An 18,029-nucleotide genomic window follows, 5' to 3' on the forward strand; every position below is an offset into this window, starting at 1 on the left:
CATAGAATTATTTTGAATGGGTACTGAATGAGCCAGAACACAGCACAGTGCCTGAAATGGAATAGCTGCTCAAAATATGTTAGTAATTACTTCTCTCTATTCCTTTTCTTATTCTTATGTCATTTCATCACCTAATTTGTCACCTTTCTCCATAGAACTTTTGAAACATTAATTATATAGATTCATTTTTATAAGTTTAGGTGCACTACTGTCATTATTCTCAGATATTAGTCTGATGTTGATTACAACAGAAGGACTCAAGAGTGTCTCATAAAATGGCAATTCAGTGAAGGGACAAATTTACATGTTAAATGTTAAATAGGCCTACACAATTTTATCTCTATTATCTGTTCCTTCATAATATGATCACAATGCAAAGTTATCTATTTATCTTTGTGTGTGTTTACTTAAATTTGTTTTTCCACGAGCATAAAAGCTTGATGCATACAGGAACAATTTCTGACATGTTCACTAACAAAGATTCATGCCTGGAACAGAGTTGGGGCTCAGTAAAAGATTTTAGTGAATGAGTAAATGAATAATAAGGAGAACTAATAGAAAACTCATCACAGAAGACAGGTGATAAAAGATGCTAGGTTTTACTGAAGTAACACATTAAAGTGAAAACCCAATGGTTTAACACAACAAATATTTTGTATTAGTTCCCTTTGGTTGTGACAAATTACCACATGCTTAGGGAAGTAAAACAACATGTTTTTTTCCTTACAGTTCTGGAGGTCAGAGGTCCAAAATCAGCTTCACTAGGATGAAATCAAGGTATCAGTCTGCAGAGTCTCTAGGAAATAAACAGTTTCATGCATATTTCATCTTCAGGTGACTGCTGGCATTCCTTGACTTTTGTCTCCTTCAGTCTGATTTCTCCCTTCAGTCACATTCTTTTCTCCATTTTATGCCTGTGCAATTTTTCCCTGACTCCACCTTTTTAATTTATATGAAATGTCCATGATATAAAATTTATTATTTAAAAGTATATAATTCATTGGTATTTAGTACCTTCATAAAGTTGTGAAACCATCACATATATATAATTTCAAAAGATTTTATTTACTCACAAGGAAGATTCCATATCCATTAAGCAGTGTCCCTCATTCCCACAGCCCCCTGGTCCTGGGGACCAATAATCTGATTTCAATCTCTATGGATTTACCAATTCTGTATAGATCACATAAATGTAATCTCATAATATGTGACCTTTTATGTATGACTTATTTTACTTTGCAGAATGTTTTCAAGGCTCATTTATATTGTAACAAGGATTCATATTTTATGGCTGAGTAATATTTCATTGTATAGATGTATTACATTTTGTTCTTCCGTTCTCAATTGATGAACATTGGGGTGTTTTCATCTTTGAGCAATTGTTAATATTTTAATAACAATGCTATGAACATTTACGTGAAAATATTATTTGAAGACCTGTTTTTATTCTTTAAGTAGATAACAAGAAGTAGGATGGCTTATGCATATGGTAATCTGAGTTTAACTTTTGAAGACTAACAAATTGTTTTTCATATCAGCTCTACAATTTTACATTTCCACCAGCAATTTAAAAGGGCTTCAATTTCTCTACATCCATGCCAATATTTGTTAATTTTCATTTCTTTTACAATAGCCATCCTAGTGGATTATAAAATAGTGTCTCTCTGTTGTTTTTATTCACATTCTCCTGATAAATAATGATATTGAGGAATTTTTTTTTATTACACTTTAAGTTCTAGGGTACATGTGCACAACATGCAAGCTTGTTACATATGTATACATGTGCCATGTTGGTGTGCTGCACCCATTAACTCATCATTTACATTAGGTGTATCTCCTAATTCTATCCCTCCCCCCTACCCTCTTCCCCACAATAGGCCCCTGTGTGTGATGTTCCCCTTCCTGTGTCCAAGTGATCTCATTGTTCAATTCCCACCTATGAGTGAGAACATGCGGTGTTTGGTTTTCTGTTCTTGCGATAGTTTGCTGAGAATGATGGTTTCCAGCTGCATCCATGTCCCTACAAAGGACATGAACTCATCCTTTTTTATGGCTGCATGGTGTATATGTGCCACATTTTCTTAATCCAGTCTGTCAATGATGGATATTTGTGTTGGTTCGAAGTCTTTGCTATGGTTAATAGTGCCACAATAAACACATGTGTGCATGTGTCTTTATAGCAGCATGATTTATAATCCTTTGGGTATATACCCAGTAATGGGATGGCTGGGTCATATGGTATTTCTAGTTCTAGATCCTTGAGGAATTGCCACACTGTCTTCCACAATGGTTGAACTAGTTTACACTCCCACCAACAGTGTAAAAGCAATCCTATTTCTCTACATCTTCTCCAGCACCTGTTGTTTCCTGACTTTTTAATGATCGCCATTCTGACTGGTGTGAGACGGTATCTCATTGTGGTTTTGATTTGCATTTCTCTGATGGCTAGTGATGATGAGCATTTTTTCATGTGTCTGTTGGCTGCATAAATGTCTTCTTTTGAGAAGTGTCTGTTCATATCCTTTGCCCACTTTTTGATGGGGTTGTTTTTTTCTTGTAAATTTGTTTGAGTTCTTTGTAGGTTCTGGATATTAACCCTTTGTCAGATGAGTAAATTGCAAAAATTTTCTCCCATTCTGTAGGTTGCCTGTTCACTCTGATGGTAGTTTCTTTTGCTCTGCAGAAACTCTTTAGTTTAATAAGATCCCATTTGTCAATTTTGGCTTTTGTTGCCATTGCTTTTGGTGTTTTAGACATGAAGTCCTTGCCCATGCCTATGTCCTGAATGGTATTGCCTAGGTTTTCTTCTAGAGTTTTTATGGTTTTGGGTCTAACATTTAAGTCTCTAATCCATTTTGAATTAATTTTTGCATAAGGTGTAAGGAAGGGATCAGTTTCAGCTTTCTACTTATGGCTAGCCAGTTTTACCAAATAAATAATGGTAATTTATTATTAAATAAATAACCATTTATTAAATAGGGAATCCTTTCCCCATTTCTTGTTTTTGTCAGGTTTGTCAAAGATCAGATGGTTGTAGATGTGTGGTATTATTTCTGAGGGCTCTGTTCTGTTCCATTGGTCTGTATCTCTGTTTTGGTACCAGTACCATGCTGTTTTGGTTACTGTAGCCTTGTAGTATAGTTTGAAGTCAGGTAGCATGATGCCTCCAGCTTTATTCTTTTGGCTTAGGATGGTCTTGGCAATGCGAGTTCTTTTTTTTGGTTCTATATGAACTTTAAAGTAGTTTTTTCCAATTCTGTGAAGAAAGTCCTTGGTAGCTTAATGGGGATGGCATAAATCTTGAATGGTAAATCTTCCTCATACTAGCTGTAGAATTGAACACATCACATAACTTCACGAATTACCAATTGCCTTGGTGATAACTAAGAACAGGCATGCAAACACAAACACAATCACACACATGGCTATGTATAAAGTTCTTATCCTATATTTTGGAACATAGTATATGCTAGAAGTGGGATGTGTGTTAAGATGGACAAACATAAAACTCTCCTAGGCTAGGGTTGTACATTGAAGTTGTAAAGGAATGGGAGGACGATAACAGGGAATAGAATTTAGCAAAGGATGGAAATACTTCCAAAAGCTTTGAATTAAAATAAAAAAGACTTAAAATACTCTTCATACACTAGAACAGCTTCAAATAAAAACACTGTAAACAGAAACTTTCCACTAAAACACAACTGCAGGCTAAACGTAATCCACAAACTGTGAACTTTCAGCCATCGATATATATGATTCAACTATAAGGATGACAGTAATGAGAAAAAGAGAAATTTTCAACTAAAGAAAATTGTGGATTTCAAGAAAAAATATTAAACAAAAGAATGGCTCACATGGAATGAACAGAGCAGCCAATCACATGGGCAGAGCATGAACTAAGTTTAAATCACTGAGGGTGGGGAGCACATAAAATCTCATGAACCTGATGTGTGGGGAAAAAAAAGCAAAATAAAGTGGAATACTTAAGACTTCAAGCATTATCCATACTTGAAGCTCTACATGTTGCCACCTACCTTCTCAAACCACATAAAGGCCATCATTTCATTCCAATAATAGAGGCACAACTGGCACTCATCAGGCTGTGCTAAACAATCAGCATTTTACTCATCGACTTTTTTTAATGCACTCTCTCATTTAATTCTCCAAATAATACCTTGGGGTAGGTCTCATTACCACCTTCTTTATGTAGATGAAGAAATTCCTGTTCAGGTAGTTAGGTTAGGATCAGTGATTCCTAGGTTGTACATGTAAAAATGGCATGTACCTCTTCCCAGAGCCCAACCTCCATACATAGTGCTATTCCTTCCAGTCCCTCAGCAACACCTCTGCAGTTTACACATTCGTCTACTGCCCCAGTTATCTCACCACATCTACTATGCACGTATCTTTCAGTTAATTCACTGTGAAACCACAAACACTGAGTTTGAAATAATAGCGAAAATGAATAATTCTAAATTGAGTTAAATTCAGTTTTATTTAAATTAACTTAGTCAATCAAATTTGGTAGCAATTCTGTCTGGAGTCAAAGCTTTGCCTGCCAATGAATAATTCTGTAAACATGAATAAAATACTTAACCTCTGGTGCCTCACAATCTAAATGAAAGTAACAACTACTCAATTTTGTAAATGTATTAGGAGGAATCAAGGAATATAGAAGTAAAAGTATCTAGCTGTGGACACATTAGCAACATAGAAGTCTATGAACTTATTAGACTAGGAAAAGTTGAACTGACAGATTCATTAATTTCAGAATTATCAGGTTGGATAATTCACAAATTTTTCCAAATCTCAGTTTGCATATATATATAAAAATTAAAAACTGGAGAGATGACCTGTGTGGATCCTTCAGTCAACAGTCTAGGGCTGCATTGATAATTAATCCACTAAATCTTGTTGTTAACTTCATGCTTTCATTATGGAAAATCATGAAACACATATTATTGCTATAATGTAATAGTACATAATGTATATAAACATTTTAATTTTTCTGCAACCTCTACTGCCTTTAATGCTCTGTTCCTTTATTTCTCATTCATATAGGGCGTCTCCTGCTTCCAAATAACACTGGTGTAGAACAGTACAGAAGTGTCACAGTTCATCTTCTTAGGACTAAGCAATGTCCCAGAACTGTAAGTCCCCTTCTTTATCACGTTTGTTCTCATCTATCTCGTCAATGTGCTTGGAAACTTGGGGATGATCATTTCAATTCTCTGGTACTCTTGACTCCACAATCAAACATACTTCTTCCTCAGTAATCTGTCTCTGGTAGACTTTTTTTACTCTTCAGTTGTCACTCCAAAGGTCATATCTGGGCTCCTTAGAGAAGACAAAATCATTTCCTATACTGTGTGGGCTGCTCAGACATTCTTTTCTGATTCCTTTGCCAGTGTGGTAAATTTACTATTGGCCTTAATGACCTCTGACCACTATGCAGCAGTGTGCAAACACCTGCATTATACCACCACCATGATGACAAGTGTGTGTACATGCCTGGCCATAGGTTGATACATCGGTGGTTTCCTGAATGCCTCCATTCACACTGGGGAAACATTCAGTCTCTTTCTGTATGTCCAATGAAGCCCATCACTTTTTCTGTGAGGTTCCAGCAGCCATGGCTCTGTCTTGCTCTGATAGACATGTGAATGAAGTGGTTCTTGTTTATGTAACCAGCTTCAATATCCTCTTTGCCCTTCTAGTTATCTTTATATCCTACTTATTTATATTTATCACCATCCTAAAGATGCACTCAACTGCAGGATACCAGAAGGCTTTGGCCACTTGTGCCTCCTACCTCACTGCAGTTGCCATCTTCTATGATACTATTATCTTCATGTATATACAGCCCAGCTCCAGTCATTCCATTGACACAGACAAAATTGCAGTGTGTTTTATGCTATGGTCTTCCCCATGCTGAACCCTGTGGTCTAAAGCCTGAAGAACAAGGAGGTGAAGAGTACATTCAAGAAAATTGTTGAGAAGGCAAAATTGTCTTTAGGATTGTGAGTTTAACATTTCAGGATAATGATATCCTGATATCCTGTATAATACCTAGTTTCATTCCTTTCTGAAATTCTCCAGGCACCTCATGACATTTTAAGGCCCATATTTCAGTTAATTTCTGGAAATTATATCCTTACCTCTTCAAAAGTCTGTTGTCTAGAAAAGGGAAATATAACGATTAGAAATGTAATACCTGAATAAAAATGGCATAAGGAAAGCATAAAGTAATGTAGTTCAAACAAAAATGCATTAGGAAGATGTAATTTATTCACTCTTCATATGCATTTTCTCTATCATATGACACAAGTAACATACATGTAAAAACTGGTGAAAAACAAACCCGTGAACAGAAATGCATACATGTGACTCCTATGGGCACATATACATGGGAGTGAAAAATTAGCCAGAGGTAAAGGGAATGTGGCTAGGGTTTTAATAAAAATAATTTAGTTAATTCGGGTATTCAAATATAAATTTTTGACTACTGTTACTTTTTTCTTAAGTTGAATATTCTAAGCATTATTGTTTGAGATAAAAGTGCTATGGCTTTCAATGAAAGTATTGGCTTATATTGTTAGCATATTTTATTGGGAGATACATAGCTAAAGTACTTTAAATGATTAATATTTCTGTCTTTAAATCATTTCATATAACATACATTTTTATATTACATTTTCTTTACATAAAAGACAAAGTTTTATTTTTTTTCAACTTTTATTTAAGATTCAGGGAGTACATGTACAAGCTTGTTAAATGAGTATATTTTGTGATGTTGAGGTTTGGAGTACAGAGGATCCTGCCACTCAGGTACTGAGCATAGTACCCAATAGTTAGTTTGTCAGTCCTTGTGTCCCTTCCTCTAGTAGTCTTCGGTGTCTATTGTTGCCATCTTTATGTCCATGAGTACCCGTCATTCAGTTCGCACTTATAAGTGAGAATATGTGGTATTTGGTTTTATAATCCTGCATTAATGTGCTTAAGATAATGGCCTCCAGCCACATCTATGTTGCTGCAAAGTATATGATTTTCACTATTTGTTATTGCTGTGTAGTATTCCGTGGTGTTTATGTACCACATTTTCTTTGTTCAGTCCACCATTGATGGACACCTTGGTTGATTCCATCTCTTTATTATTGTGAATAGTGCCGCAATGAACATATGAGTGTATATATGTCTTTTTGGTAGAACAATTTGCTTTCTTTTGGTTATGTACCTGGTAATGGGACTGCTGGGTTGAATGACAGCTCTGTTTTAAGTTGTTTGAAAAATTTCCAAACTGCTTTTCATGGTGGCTGCACTAATTTACATTCTCACCAACAATGTATAATTGTCCCCTTTGCTCCACAACCTCACCAACATCTGTTCTTTTTTGATTTCTTAGTAATAGCCATTCTACCTGATGTGAGAAAATATCTCACTGTGGTTTTGATTTGCATTTCTCTGATGATTAGTGATGTTAAGTATTTTTTCATGTTTGTTGGTAGCTTGTATATCTTCTTTTGAAAAGTGTCTTTTTCTCATTTTTAAATTGGATTATTTATTTTTTACTTGTTTAATTGTTTAAGTTTCTTATACATTCTGGATATTCAACCTTTGTCAGATGCATAATTAGCAAATATTTCCCTCCATTCTGTAGACTGTCTATTTACTCAGTTGATAGTTTCTTTTGCTCTGTAAAAGCTCTTTAGTTTGATAGTCTCTTTTGCTGTACAAAGGTTCTTTGATTTTATTAGGTCCCACTTGCCAAATTTTGGGTTTGTTGTAATTGTTTTTGAAGTTTTAGTCATAAATTCTTTTCCAAGGCCAATGCACAGAATGATGTTTTCTTCCAGGACTCTTATAGTTTGAGGTCTTATATTTAAGTCTTTAATCCATTTTTAGTTAAATTTTGCACATAGTAAAATTAGGGGTACAATTTCATTCTTCCAGTTTCATTATGGTTAGCCAGGTATTCCAGCACCATTTATTGAATATGGAGTCCTTTCTTCATAGTTTATTTTTGTTGATTTTGTTGAAGATAAGATGGCTGTAGGTGAGTAGCTTTCTTTCTGGGTTTCCTATTGTGTTCCATTGTTCTGTGTGTCTGTTTCTGTACCATGCTGTTTTGGTTATTGTAGCCTTATAGTATACTTTAAAGTTGGGAAATATGATGCCTCTGGCTTTGTTGTTTTTGTTTTGGATTGCTTTGGCTACTCAAGCTCTTTTTTGATTCCAGTGAATTTAAGAATAGTTTTTTCTAGTTCTGTGAAAAATGATGTTGGCCGTTTGGTAGGAATAGCATTGAATCTGCAGATTGCTTTGGGCAATATGGCCATTTTGACAATATTGATTCTTCTAATCCATGAGCATGGATTTTTTTCCACTTGTTTCCCTGATGAACATGAACACAAAAATCCTTAACAAAATACTATCAAACTGAATCCAACAGTTCATCAAAAAATCAATTCACCATAATAAAGTAGGCTTTACTCCTGGAATGCAAGATTGTTTCAATATATGCAAGTCAATAAGTGTGATTCACTGTAAAAACTGAATTAAAAGCAAAAACCATACGATTAATTTAATAGATAGCAAAAAAAAGATTTTTATAAAATCCAACATCCCTTCGTGATAAAAATCCTCAACAAACTAGGCATTGAATGAATGTACCTGAAAATAATAAAAGACATCTATGACATACCCAGAGTCAACATTATACTGAACAAGCAAAAACATGAAGCATTCCCCTTGATAACTAGAACAAGAAAAGGATGCCCACTGCCAGTACTCTTATTCAATATAGTATTGGAAGTTTTAGCCAGAGCAATCAGGCAAGAGAAAGAAATAAAAGACATCAAAATAGAACGATAAGTCAGTAAACTATCTTTTTTCCAAGTTGGTATGATTCTATAGCTATAAAACCCTGAAGATTCCACCAAAGGGTCCTGCAACTGATTAATGACTTCAGTAAAGTTTCTGGATACAAAAATCAATCTAGAAAAATCAGTAGTATTTCTATACACTAATAATATTCAAGCTGAGAGCCAAATCAAGAATACATCCCATTTACAATAACAACAACAAAAGATACCTAGTAATATATCTAACCAAGGAAGTGAAAGGTCTCTACAAGGAGAACTACAAAGCACTGCTCAAAGAAATCATAAATGATACATTACACTTTTCAAAAGGATAAAATAGCCAGAGGATAATAAAAATTAAGAGAAAATAAAGGCATTTTCAATTTATCCATACATGACCACCAACATTCACTCTATTTACGGCCTGAGATAATAATTTTCTACATATTTTCTCTCTGTAAGGGCTTTGAAATAGTTAATGTTGCTCATTAATTTTTAATTTAGTTGAGCTACATCATCTCTTGTCACTTCTCCAGCGTTTTGTCTCTATCCATTCACATCACTCTCCTTGATATTTCTTCACATCTCCAAATGTGCTCCTGCCTCAGGACATGTGCACTAGCTGTTCCCTCTGTGTGGAAATTTTTCTTCCTCCACTCAGGCCTTTACTCAAATAAATGTTAACAAATCACGAAAGTCTTCTCTGACCACCTTTATATAAGTCCCTCTCCCCTCGCCATGTGTACTGTCCTGTCGCCCTGCATTATTCTTCACAGTCCTTATCAACACTCCCTATTGTGTGTTTATTTGATCACTTTTCATTTATCATTCCCAATTAGAACTTAAACTTCTTAAGAGCAGTGACTTTTGTTTTGTTTGCATGATCCTGCTCAGTACCTAAATAGATATCTGTTTCATTGTAGATTCTCACTAATTATATGTTAAGTGAATGATTAAAATAATTAAGCTGAGCCCAATTGTATCAATATATTGAATATTTGAGCCATAATATAAACCTTCTTCAAGGCATGTAGCATATTTCAACAACTGCAGCTTATTTTCTGCTTTGCTGAAATTTTTACATCTACATTCTCAGTGCTTGCATGCCCCACTTTTGGACCCAGTGATTTCCTGGGAATCTCATCACTAAAAGAATCATCTCATAATTTTTAGTTGGAAATAATATGTCATTAAGTGACAAGCCACACATCAAATAAATGCTATTTAGTAAATCCCAAAAAGAAATTAAATCTGATTATATAAACATGTAATGTATGATTATATTTGTAAAATTACTTCATACATGGAAATCACACAATTAACTGAAATGTTTTTAAATGTACTGATAGAATATAAACATGAAAATTTCTATCAGTGAAAAAGATAACATAAATTCAATACGCTAATATAATGTACAATTTTTTATGCTTTTTCTTTTGATCCTCAAGGAGCTCTATACTGTACGAAAACTACTCCCAGGAGTGTGCATCTATATCTTCTTTTTTGTCTCTGTACAATTAGATGTTTGAACATCTCAGTGTTTGTAAGATTGCACTTGTGTGTGTTAAGATGCTGGTGTTTGTGTGGCATTATAGTACGACACAGATATTTATTTCTGTCTTATGAAGAGGCAATAAATGGATCGTCCCTTAGAGCCTCCTGTGGGAACGTATCGCTGCCAACAATTAATTTGGCCCAGTGAAACTGTTTTTGAACTTCTGAAGTTCAGAGTTGTGAAATAAATATGTGTTAAGTTTCTAAATTTGTGATAATTTGTCACAGCAGTCATGAGAATTGAATATAAACCCTTCTCTGTTTTCCCCTACATTATAATCTCATATTGTGGTATTTGTCAAAGCTAAGAAACCAAGATTACTACAATGTTATATTTTAAATTTCAGGCTTTATTCAGATTTCATTAGTTTTCCACTAATATGCTTTTGCCTTTCTTACATTTACTTGTCATGTGTCTTTAATCTCTAATTCTCTGTGACAAGTTCTCAGTCTTTCTCTGTTTTTGATGATCTTGACAATTTCACGGAGTACTAACCAGGAATTTCACAGAATGCTTACCCTTTGACATTTTCTGAAGTTTTTTTTTAATGATTTGACTGGGGTAATGGGTTTGGGGAGAAATACCTCAGAGATAAAATTCTATTCTCATGACATCGCATCAAGAGTATATTCTATTAACATGACTTGATCACTAATGTTAACATGATCATATGTGCTAGAAAAAATTTACTAAGTTTTTCCATCATAGATTAGTTTTTAAAACTTTTCTATACTCTACTCTTTAAAAAGAAGTCACTAAGTACAGCTCACACTCCACGTGTTGTGAAACTAAGATACATCTAGTTCTTTTGTAGCAAAATTTGTCTCTTCCATTCATTTGTTTATTGGCTCAATCAACAACACACTGCAGGGTATATCTGCAGCTCTTGGCGTTTAATTTCTTCTAGGTCCTCTTTGAGATAGAGCTAGTATATATAGAATACATACATATTAATATATGCACACAACTATACTTATTTTTATATCTAGAAAGTATATATGTGTTTATATCAATATCCTATTGCTATTAAGCTAAACATGGCTTCATATCAATATTTCTGACTCCAATCCAGTTCATTTAATCTTCCCCCTTTCTTATCTATGACTTCCCTTTCTGACAGTTAGAAACTTAGCTCTTGACAATCCCTATTTATAGACTTATTTTTTGACTCCAATACACAAGTAAGGCAGTTCCATAATTGTTCATCATAATGAGAAGCAATTTTAGCAACAACAGAACTATATTTATATATAATTCCTTTTACTTTTAGACAAAGCTTTTGGTCAACACACTGTTTTCCAATGTTACTTAGATCAACATTATTTTCTCATCTACCTTCAAATGAGATTATGTCATACATTTGTAATAAAATTAAATTACTTCATCATCATCTGCTTAAAGGTTAAGCAATTATTATTCTCAATAAAGATTTTTACAAACGTTTTTAAAGAGGTTTATGGGAACATACAGTTTCAGTTTACACTCTACATTTAGTTCCTTTTTGGCATATGGACAAACAACTGTTGTGGCAGAGTTTGTTGAGAGAATATATTTTGTCTTTGTTCGTTTGTGCTGGCTGCTATAATCAAATAGCACAGACTGGATAATTAATTTATAATGAACAGAAATGTATTGGTTCGCTGTTCTAGAGGCTGGGAACTCTAAGATCCAAGGGGCTGGCATTTGGTGAGGGGCTTCTTGCTGCATCATTTCATGATGGGAAAGCAAAGAGAAGGCAAAAGAGAGCAAGAGGGGGCAAGCTCACGCCTGCAATAATGAACCCATTCTAGTGATAATGGCATTAGTCTATTGATAGGGTACAGCCTTCATGACTTAAATATCTCTGAAAGATGCCACCTTTCAATACCATCACAATGGCAATTACATTTCAACCTGGGTTCTGGAGGAACAAATGCTCAAAACATAGCATATTTTCTCCATTGGTCTGTCTTTCCATCTTTCACAAAATTCAGTTTACTATCTACCTGTGGATCAATTTCTGTATCCTGTAATCAATTCCATTGATTTATGTGTCTACCTCTTGCCCAATACCATATTGTCTTGACTTCTATTATAATGGTAAGACATGAAACCAGGTCATGTACATGCTGCAGCTTTGTTCTTTTATAATTATTTTGTCTATTCTGCTAGGTTTGCTGTTACACATAAAGCTATAACCAGTTTGTCAGTATTTACCCCCAAAAAAGCTCATTTGAGTTTCAGTTGAGATCATATAAAGTCTGGAAAATAGTCATCTTGAAGTCTGCCAATCCATGAATATAATATATCTTTATGCTCATTTAGATGTATTATTTTTAACTGGTGTTCTGTACTTTTTGGAATTTTTAAGACAAATATCTTAAATCTGTTCATAGAGCTAAAGGAAATCTTGAGCAAAGAACTAAATGAAACCAAGAAAACAACGTGTCAAAAAGTTTTTAAAAATTAATAAAGGGAGAGTAATTATAAAATATTACCATAATAGAAATTGTGGAACAGTAACCTGTAAGAGATTAAGTATACCATGAAAAGTAATAGCTTAGATTGCCTGATTTAAAAATATTAATATCTTCTATGCTATCAAACTACTGCCATTTTCATTGCAACATGAGAGTAGGAGCATATCCTACGAGGAGGGGTAGAAGGTATCTCATTTTGTGAATTAAGAAGATATGACCATGGCAAATCTATATCCAGCTCTTTATGAACAGTGCTAGGATTATAATTGATCTTGTGTTTTGTAGTACAATTTTATCCACATGCCTGCATATCTGAATTTCTAGATGAAAGAGAGTCATTTCATGTTGCTTTATACCTACAAGTATATATGAGACTGGGCAGTGCATTGGCTTCTTGGTATTTTAGTGGAACACAGAAATTAATTATTTTTCAAAAAAAACTTTAATTAGATGAACATTTTATATGTTTTATCTCACTGTGTCAACTCACAGAAGAAAGAAAATTCATGTAGGGTGCTCTGGCACATTCTGAACATTTTCATGGTGATTTCATAACACATTATAGAGATTTTAATGATATTACTTATTACTATTTGGGTGCTTATTTACAGAGCTTATTGACTCCACCCCCACAATAAGTAATCATGTTATTCACTTTTTAATAACAGTGATTAACACAGAAACTATTATAAAGTCAGAATTCAGTTCTCATTAAGTGAATTAGGTCAAAAAGATTCAAGCTATGCCTTTGTGCTAGAGCTAGGGAACTTTATATTTTAATTCTGAGCACATGGTAGAACATATTTATTATAAAGTGATCACAAGTTCTAAAGCTTTGCATATGTGCAAAGCTATCTAAGAGGAGAATGAGTACTTAGTCTGAAGCAAACATTACACTAAGTATTCTATATAATCTATTTTATTTTATTCATCTATTATAAAGGGAGAAAAATATTATTTTTTTCAGTTGTACAGATGAGGAAAGTAATATATAGAAAAGTTAATTAATGTGACACAGAATTTTGGAAAGATGGTTAAGACTGTGCATTTTAGATGAATTCTAATCTCATTTAAGAGTCAGAAACAAATGAAACGAAAAATAGTAATGTGAAATATGAAAAGAAAACCAACAAGATAACAAAAAAAATGCATTCACAACAATTGTACGAAATTTTTCATTGAGGGGATAAATATTAAAGTAGACAAAGTTAAATTGAGAAATATAGAAGAATTTTAAAATATTCAAAATACAGTTCAGAGAGCAAAGAGATAGAAAATACAAAAAAGAATTTAAGAGTCAGGATATAGAGATGCCAGCAAGATGGCAGAGTAGAAAGGCCCAGCTTTGTCTTCCACAGAAACACCAATTTGGCAATGATGTGTGGATCAAAATAACTTTATGAGAAGTGCAGAATCTAGTTAAATAGTTGCAGTACCCCCAGACAAGTATGAAACTAAGAACAGTCGCATTGAAACATGTAGAAAGAGCAATTTCACTTTGCTCTATCAGCTCTTTTCTCAAGTTGTCACAGCTCAGCACCAACTGAGAGATTGCCTCAGTCTAAAAATTTTCTCTTGGAGGGAGGAGAAAGTGGAGCATATATTCAGTCTTCTAGTCTTTCAGCATGCTGCCAAAACCAGTTTGTAAAGACTGGAAAAGGGGGCTTTTTATTCAAACACAGACACCAAGGCAAAGCTACAAGAAACACAAAGAATCAGGAAATCATGACACAATCAAAGGAATGAAATACATGTCCAGTAATGAAATGTAAAATAAGGCTATCCTTTGTTGCCTCAGTGGCTCCAAAGCAGCTGCATTGTCTCTGCTTGTTTTAAACTTTCACCTAGTCACTATCCACTACCAAGCACTCACCTCTCAACATATGTGGCCAGACAATAAGTCATATGATGACCTTTCCATTTTATGCCTTCCTTTCCCTGTTTTGACCTAGTTACATTTAAATTAACCAATAAAAATACTTCCTTCATGCTATGGCTGCACCACCTATGACTACCCCCAATAAAAGTGCTCACCCATGATTTGTCTCCTCTGTTTTCCTGACAACCAAGCTCAACCCACAGTTTTTGGTGAATTAGGTGACCCTCTGGTAATACTGTGCCTCTTCTTTAAGACCTGTGAGTATAATAACATTTTAAGTTTTTATGTCTCTCGGAGTGTTTTTGATCTGTGTAGAAGTGATCCTTGAAGGACCCCATTGAGGGAACTTAGCCCTGTTTAAACAATACTGACCCTAATGTAATGTAGATCTATAACTTTCTTGTCAAAGAATTAAAAATAATGATCTTAGAGGAGCTAAGTGAATTATAAGAGAACATAGACGATAAAAGAAAATCAGGGAAATAATACAGGAACAAAATAAGAATATAACAAAAAGTAATGATAAAGATGAAACACATAGAAATTCTAAACGTGAAGAAAAAAATAACTGAACTGAAAAATTTATTAGAGGGATTAAACAGAAGACTTCATCAAGCAGAAGAAAGAATCAGTAAACTTACAGACAACTCACTTGACATTGTATAGTCGGAGGAAAAAACAAGGAGTAAAAAAGTGAAGGAAGGCTAAGGGACTTAGGATGCAAAATCAATTGAAACGGTATACATGTTATGGGAGTTTCAGGGAGTCAAAAGATAGACAAAAGAGCAAAAGACTTATTTAAATATGTTATGGCCCCAAATTCTCAAATCTGGGGAAGAAAATGAATATCCCACATTTATGAAGCCCAAAGCACCTCAAATAGGATTACCCAAAGACACATTATAATCGAATTGTCAAAAGCCAAGGACAAAGAGAGAATTTTGAAAGCAGCAAGACAAAAATAATTAGTGAAGTACAAGTGAGCCTCCATTAGACTACCAATTGATTTTTCAGAAGAAATGTTGCAGGTCAGAGGAAGGGGATAAAATCTCCAAAGTGCTCAAAGAAACAGAAACTACCAATTAAAAATACAATACCTAGAAAAACTGTCTTTCAAAAATGAAGAAGAGCTAAAGACCTTTTCAGAATGCAAAAGCTGACAGAGTTCATCATCACAAGACCAGCCTTACAATAAATGCTACAGGAGGTACTTCAAATTAAAATGAAAAGACATGGCGGGGTGTGGTGGCTCAGCACTTTGGGAGGCTGAAAACAACTCACAGAACAGAAGAAAATTCTTGCAAACTATGCATCCAACAAAGTTCTAATATCCAGAATCTATAAGAAATTTAACAAATTAATAAGCAAAAAACAAACAACCTTATTAAAAAGTGAGCAAAGTACATGAACAGACACTTTTTCAAAGAAGACATACACGTGACCAACAAGCATATGAAAAAAAATGCCATCCTAAGGAAAAAGAACAAAACCAGGGGCATCACATTACCTGACTTCAAACTATACTACAAGGCTACAGTAGCCAAAACAGCATGGTACTAGTACAAAAACAGACACATAGACCGATGGAACAGAATAAAGAACCCAGAAATAAGGCCACACACCTATATATATCTGATCTTCAGCAAACCTGACAAAAACAAGCAATGGGGAAAGCATTCTGTATTCAATAAATGGTGCTGAGATAACTGGCTAGCCAGCCATATGCAGAAGGTTGAAGCTGGACCCCTTCCTTACACCATATACAAAAATTAACTCAAGATGGATAAAAGACTTAAATGTGAAACCTGAGACTATAAAAACCCTGGAAGACTATCAGGCGAACCCACTTCCAATGTTTAACATGGATTCTTTTCTATTTCCCAAGTGTCTCATCTGGGTTGAGAAATAAAGGGAAAGGGCATGAGAGAGAAATTTAAAGCTGGGTGTCCAGGGGAGACATCACATGTCAGCAGGATCCGTGATGTTCCCTGAGCCATAAAACCAGCAAGTTTTTATTAGTGATTTTCAAAAGGGGAAGGAGTGCACAAATAGGGTGTAGGTCACAGAGATCACATACTTCACAAGGTAATAAAATATCACAAAGCAAACAGAGGCAGGGCGAGATCACAGGACCACCGGATGAGGTGAAATTAAAATTGCTAATGAAGTTTTGGGCACGCATTGTCGTTGATAACATCTTATCAGGAAACAGGATTTGACAGCAGATAATATGTCTGACCAAAATTTATTAGGTAGGAATTTTCCTCCACTTAATAAGCCTGGGAGCGCTATAGGAGATGAGGGCTTATTTCATCCCTTCGGCTTCATCCATAAAATACAGGACACCTTAAAAGGGGCTGTCTGTAAGCCTACCTTCAGGGCGCATTCTCTTTCTCAGGGATGTTCCTTGCTGAGAAAAAGAATTCAGCGATATTTCTCCTATTTGCTTATGAAAGAGGAGAAATACAGCTCTGTTCTGACCGGCTCACCGGCGGCCAGTTCAAAGTTACCTCTTTTGTTCCCTGAATATCGCTGTTATCACGTTCTTTTTTAAAGATGCCCAGATTTCATATTGTTCAAACACACATGCTCTACAAACAATTTGTGCAGTTGATACAATCACAGGGTCCTGAGGCAACATTCATCCTCCTCAGCTTACAAAGAAGATGACAGAGTTAAGAGATTAAAGTAAAGACAGACATAGGAAAACACAAGGATATTCATTGGGAAAGTGATAAGTGTCCATGAAATCTTCACAATTTATGTTCAGAGATTACAGTAAAGACAGGTGTAAGAAATCATAAAAGTATTAATTTGGGGAACTAATAAATGTCCATGAAATCTTCACAATTTATGTTCTTATGCTGTGGCTTCAGCCGGTCCCTCCATTTGGGGTCCCTGACTTCCCGCAACAGAAGACAACCTAGGCAACAACAATTTGGACATAGAAACAGACAAAGATTTCATGATAAGGATGGCAAACGCAATTGCAACAAATGCAAAATTGACAAATGAATTTAATTAAACTAAAGAGGTTATACACAGCAAAGACAACTATCAACAGAGTAAACAGACAATCTACAGAATGGGAGAAATTTTTTGCAAACCATGCACTATCCAGCATCCATAAGGAACTTAAATTTACAAGAAAAACAAACAAACAAAAGAACAGGCACTTTTCAAAAGAAGACATACATGCAACCAACAATCATATGAAAAAAAAACCTCATCATTATTTATTAGAGAAATGCAAATGAAAACCACAATGAGATATC

The 18,029-nt window shown here is 34.6% G+C and overlaps 1 pseudogene; it reads left to right on the top strand.

The window, feature by feature from the left end:
• The first annotated feature begins 3,769 nt into the window (after nucleotides 1-3,769).
• LOC102139150 (olfactory receptor 5B3-like) lies at nucleotides 3,770-6,024 on the top strand (annotated as a pseudogene).
• Nucleotides 6,025-18,029: the final 12,005 nt, after the last annotated feature.

Source organism: Macaca fascicularis, chromosome 14, assembly GCF_037993035.2.
Source record: "Macaca fascicularis isolate 582-1 chromosome 14, T2T-MFA8v1.1".
NCBI lineage: Eukaryota > Metazoa > Chordata > Mammalia > Primates > Cercopithecidae > Macaca > Macaca fascicularis.